This window comes from Habropoda laboriosa, unplaced genomic scaffold (assembly GCF_001263275.1).
Source record: "Habropoda laboriosa isolate 0110345459 unplaced genomic scaffold, ASM126327v1 scaffold276, whole genome shotgun sequence".
Lineage (NCBI taxonomy): Eukaryota > Metazoa > Arthropoda > Insecta > Hymenoptera > Apidae > Habropoda > Habropoda laboriosa.
Window position 1 is genome coordinate 259,551 of NW_017100410.1, and position 6,290 is coordinate 265,840.

A 6,290-nucleotide genomic window follows, 5' to 3' on the forward strand; every position below is an offset into this window, starting at 1 on the left:
TAACTTGCTCTGTCATAGTTGTCAACATGCATGAAATATCATCTTTCGGAGTATAAGTGCAAGACGTACCGAAATGCAAACACGTTTATGAGCGGTTCGTTTCGAGGTTCGCGAAACGTAATTTTATTCAGAATCTATTATGAAACATGTCGTCAGGTAAGGTACACACGCTGAATCCTTGACCACAATCCTTCACACGAAGGATATGACGAAAGTTTGGTGTTAGCAGACGTTTCAGGAAACTGTTAAGCAGTTTCAAACGTACGTGGTGGAGTCTTAGTTTATCTTCGCATTGGTTTTGCAGGATGAATGTTGAACCGAGGTGCAGTACTAATACTAATCAGAAACTGTATTCTACATGACTGCGTTCACCTCTGATTTTCTATTTTAACATTCGAGCAAACCACTTTAGTTTTCACGTACTATAACATTTACCCATGTTCGAAATTAATTACGACGAATTACAAATACAAATATAACGTGATTGTTTAGATACTTAACTATTCGTTAAATGCTTAAGAGATCAAATTAAAGAAATCTGAAAACAATTGGTTAATACACAGTTCTCAAGAAATTTAATAATATTGTTAATAATGTTGTCTACATAATTTTCAAGAAATTTAATGATACAGTTAATAAAGTTAATATATAATTTCTCAAGAAACATGGAAATATGAATAACGAGAATTTAAAGCAGACAAATTTAATAATTCATTCAATGCTGACTACACTGAAATGAGCTGTGAAATTCGTTGAAAGAGAATTTTAAACAAAAGTGGCATTTAGTCTTTCGCGATAATATTATTTCTTTGAATAATCTTTATTTCTTCGCCTGTACAAGTTACTCGTGCATCGCAAGATAAAAATATAATTTTCAACAAAATAATTAAAATTGTTCCTCGTTTAAAGCACTCGTAGCATTCTAGAAATCCACATTTCTCTTATTGTTACTTACAAAAAAAAGAAAGAAAGAATGCACAACAGGAGTGAAATACCGTGAGCAACGAGATGCAGGAAAAATGTTGATCGATCAAGAAATCCAGTCGGGAAAAAGTTGAAACTCCGTGCTTTGTCCCACGGAACGAGATAGGTGTTCGAAATTTATGGGCTTAATGTTAGGCGCACTTATCGTCACGTAGCAGAAACGAGACTACCGTAAATCCTGACTGCCCCCCGTCTCTATTTCCACCCCTCGCAGGCTATGGTCGTTCGCATACGGGATATGACGAAAGTTTGTAGACTGCGAACCGATTTTGGGACTTGTCACGGAGTTTACAATATATATTCTCGCCTCTTCGCCGAGTTTCCATCCAATTTCTGTGTACCAGCAGCAGCTCGTTTCCACGGGACATCGTTGACGCCGTTCTCGTTTCGTGTAACGAAATTCGGCTGACAGTCACGATCCCACGAAGGTCGTACCTTTCGTTTGCCGTGGAACGAAATCGAATACCGCAATTCCACCGCCAAGATTCCCCAAATTATCCTCTACTCGTCTGGCAACGATATACATACCTGCCTCCTCTGTAATTTTAACATCCGCAATCAGCCGGGGAGAAATCGAAAAGCAACCATTCAGGACCAGGGGAGTTTGCATCGTGTGCTCGAGTTCTTTGTAAAATTCAGCGTGTAACAAAACGGACCTGAGAGAAAGGGAGAGTTGCTGAATTGTTCTGAACATGTGCCAAGAAGTATTTGATATTTTCGAGAACTTCAAGTAACGAAGTAATTTACGATTTTTGTTGGAACTTCGAGAATTTCTGTTGCTGTAACAAGGAGAGTTCAAGAAGACTCGAGAAATCTGTGAATCTGTATCTATTGATATCTTATGCTTTTCACGTAGCGATAACGAGTCATTCTTGAACGATAAAATATGTTCATTGAAGCTGCAATCTTGGATTATTTACATTCATGATGGACACTGGTTCCTATTGAGCGATAAAATCGTGCGAAAGACAAATTTCAACTAATCTACTCTGGGTTATGGGACTTCTCGACTTTCAGTGAGATGTAAGGAAGATTCTCCCAGCTGAACTTTCCGCGACATATCTCCTCCACCAACTGTGCAATTTTTGTAACCAGGAACAGAAATTGGTAGTTCTCTGTGACGTTAGTGTTTACAGAATATCATGAGTGTGATCTCTTTAAAGCAGGACCAATCTCAAAGCTGCTCTACGTGAAGTGGTCAGACAAATTCGAGCATGGAGCAATATTCGAGCAGTAGACCACGCCTACTTGAGCAATAATCTTGCGGTAGAACGCTGTAGGAATGTATTGGGTGGTTCGGAAAGTTCGTAGCGAAATGTAAGAAAAATTCAAACCATCGTATCTCTGTTTCTAATCGAGATAGCGACAAAAGCCGAAAGGTATTTTACTCGTTATTCGAAGATAAATCTAACGTACCCCTAAAATTACTCTCAAAACGAGCTATATTTTCTGCGGTGGAGCGTTGCCACGAAAAATTCAACATCCACGCTTCACTGCAGAAAACATAGTTCGATTTATATCCACAACTGTTCAGCTTACGAATAGTTCTAGTATTGCGTTAGATTCACCTTCAACTGGTGAATGAAACACCGTTTAACTTTCATCAGTGTGTCAATTAGAAACAGAGGTACGATGGTTTAAATTTCGCTATGTGATCGCCCGGGTTAAGAGTGAGGACTACGCTTCGAAGATAGGCGTGTGTTGAAAAAAGTAGCGATGGTACGAAACGTCTCACGAACAAATCAATAGATTGCTTATATACGAGCCTACGCTCCCCTCCACTACCGCTGTTCCCCACTCCTTCTCGACGTTACTTGCTCCGCCCACTGCTCTCGGCGCTGCTCGGGGCAAAAAAGGGCGGTTTTGCGCCCAAAAACGGCTGTCTGAGCGACTCTGCTTTGGAGAATAGCTGAAGTACAGCGCAACTGACTTTTCAGAAGATAATCGACAACTACACAGTACGATCACGTTGTTAATTGAACGGCTACGTTGCAAAGTAAACTCGAGCAACGAGATAATTTTGAAACGCAGCGGCGTAAAGCCGCGAACGTTCCGCGTGGAATGCAAAGAGATTGGAAGTTTGGCTGAGAAAAGGGACGTTCCGGGGCAAATTAAAATTCTTCTCTCCTCGCCGTTTAACAAGCACATTTTATAAACACGCTCGTCCTCGATGTTATACTTAAAAACGAATTATCCCACTTTCACTTTATAGTCGGCGCAGTTACGCACGTGTTTCACGCGAAATTACGGCTGAACCACGTCATCTGGATCCTGGCGACTAATTGAAATTGCACGCCATGCCTAATATTACCGTGACAAAGGATAATTGTACGTTGAATGGCGAATGAAGTGACTTTACCGAAATTAGGTTGCTTGACAGACGATCTGTTATCCTTAACGTACGTGATAAACGTTGGTCCCGCTTAAGATTCCTGCTTAACTTGTGTAGGAATGCCTGTGCTCGAGTATTATAGGCGTGCGTGTAAAATTCGCCAAAATGGTACACCGATGTCAGGCTGAACGTGACAGAATTCGGGAAATGGTGGAATTCGTAGAAAATTAAGCGATTAAAATTTTTTTTCTCAAAATATTCTTCGTATAGCTTCTGGAACAGATATATTTTCTCTGTATCTTTAATCGTAACGATGACTAGGAAAATTAAAGCATTTAAATTATTATTGTTACATTAGAGGAATGATTTTGAGAGGAAAAACTTTTGTTTGGGTCTTCAACGATCCAAATTGTCTATGGAGGGTTAAACATGCAATTCGTACGTTGTGGCCAGACTTTTGCACTTTCAAAAGTATTCTAATAATTTTTTCTTTAACCCTTTCACTGCTATCGGCGCACTTCCATATTAATTTAGGCCTAATTCGATAAAACAAATTTTAAAACGATACCGCCAAAACAGAAAAGTTTGCGGCCATTGTGGAACATCTTTAGTACGCGTTGTGTACTAAAATATGTCGCAGCGAAAGGGTTAATATATCGTTCAATTTCAAAGAATAATTCTCATCGGTTTCACTGTCTCTTCAGAATTATATTTTCTCCACAAATATCACCAGAAGATATAACAATATACACTACCGGCCACAAGTTTCGAGTCACCTCCCACTTTCCATCAATATTAAATCTGCTGCTAATTTTTTCTAGATTTGAACTTTATCTCAATTCTACTTTTATCAATTTATCTCATATCAGTTGATTCGAATGATAAAAAATTCTCACAGTCGCTGACCTTTTTTCTGGAAATTTTTGTGTAAATTGCAATGCTCGGTGATACGAAACTTTTGGCCGGTAGTGTATACGATAATGCGATCCTGGAAGACGAAGTAATTTTACCGAATGTGCCACTTGCATTTCAGTTCCAGCACGCCAAGTGCTCCCAGATATATTGTCCTCGGTAATCTGTTACACAGGTCGGCAACGAGTTTCACGTTTCGCGTTTCAGCCGAAAATTTCGCGAAAATGACTCGGTGCCTTTGATACAAGTTGTTCCCCAAGTGTTTGGTTTAAACCGCTCAACTGGCTAGGAGGTCCAGGTTTATATTCCGGTTCAACGAGACGCGTCCTTTAGCTAAGAGTGTAGTCTATTTCTGAGGGTCTCGATAATTCAAAACATGAGTCTATTTGGATTACATATCGAACTCCGTACTTATTTCTTCATGACTGTAGTCGTTTAAGAAAATGCTGAATTTTGTAAGCAATAATTGTCGAACTGATCTGTTCAGTATGAAATCAACAATGCGACTATATTCTCGGTCATAAGTGTTAGGGCACTTACAAAATTATTATTACAAAATCTCGTAACATATAGCACACTAAATCTGACGAAGAAACGTAGTTTAACTATTCATCTTAGAGACGAAAGTAAATTTTTATTTCACTATCGTGCCGAAAGCGAGAAATCCAAGAAAATTCTATAGCAACGACATAATGGTTTTAGTAAAATAAAAAAAAAATAGGAAAAAGTTATGGAATAAAAAGGCGCTTACAGTTTTCTTTTTATCAGATTATAAAGGTTCGTTGGAAATATTGATCTAAATTTCAAAATTCGACACGAACTTATGGGATGACCCGATATTATTCGACTTTGTTTCCGTATTACAGATATTGGATTAATGGATTAAATAAATGGTGTTATTTTATTTTCTTTGGCGCGGAAGGACGTCGTAACGCTTTGAAAATCGCAGTCGAAGTGAAATTGAAAAACCCGTAAGGGCACGACAGAAAGTCTGTTGTCCACTTAAGAAAAAGAGACCAGGACTGCATCAGCCTTTTACCCAGGCCCCCCTAGGTATAAACAGTTACAGGCCTATAGGTTCGATGACATCTGGCCTATTATTATTATTTTCACTAGCAGTGCTTCTCATAAATAACACAATTCATTTTTGCTTACTAGCTAACGCATTATTATTAGTAACAATCCAACAACAGAAACTTCTCGTTAATTCTCCTTGCAAATTGAATTAGCAAGTCCGTTACGATTGAAATTTTCGTGCTCGAAAGGAAACTTCCTTTTTTCCTTTATACGTTACTTCGGAACGTCGAAAATCCTACACGTCCAGGGCAATATCGTTCGAGTTGCTTTTATTGTCTAGTTGATCCTTTTCCGAAAATTGTATTTCTGGTGCGTTGTCCAATAACGCGGAGCACTTCGAATTTTATCTGGTCCCACGGCAAATTCCTCGATATATTCGAGTTTCAAGATAGATACATCCGATGCAGCGGGTGGCATACTTATGTAACTATGCCGCGAATATTTCACGAAAGCGATGCACTTTCCGTCCTACCGGAATTTCTTGATGTGTAATCGAGTAACCGTAATTCTCCGCATAGTTTCCTCGTACCCGAGCATAATTGTGTGCGTGACGCGCGCTCACGCCAAAATCTAAAGGTTTACCTATACATTTTTGAAAATTACACTATTTCATCTCTAGCAAAATTACTGTCGCGTCGCGTTCTCCTTTGATTATTCAGTGTTCGCGCTCACGACTGTTACCCGCTAACTTAATCTTAGGTGACCAATTCGAAAATTTGTCTTGCTCGGAACGTTAGCAAATTTAGAGTGCGTCACGAAAACGATTGGGCGCTCACGACTGTTACCCGCCAACTTAATCTTAGGTGACCGATTCGAAAATATGTCTTGCTCGGAACGTTAGCAAATTTAGAGTGCGTCACGAAAACGATTGACGACTTGTTTTAAACTCGAGTATTCGATCGCGACTCCTACTTGTATCTCGTTGAATGGCTGGAGAATGTGTTGTTCACACGAGAGAATCCTTGCGAATGTGTTTCTCGATCCC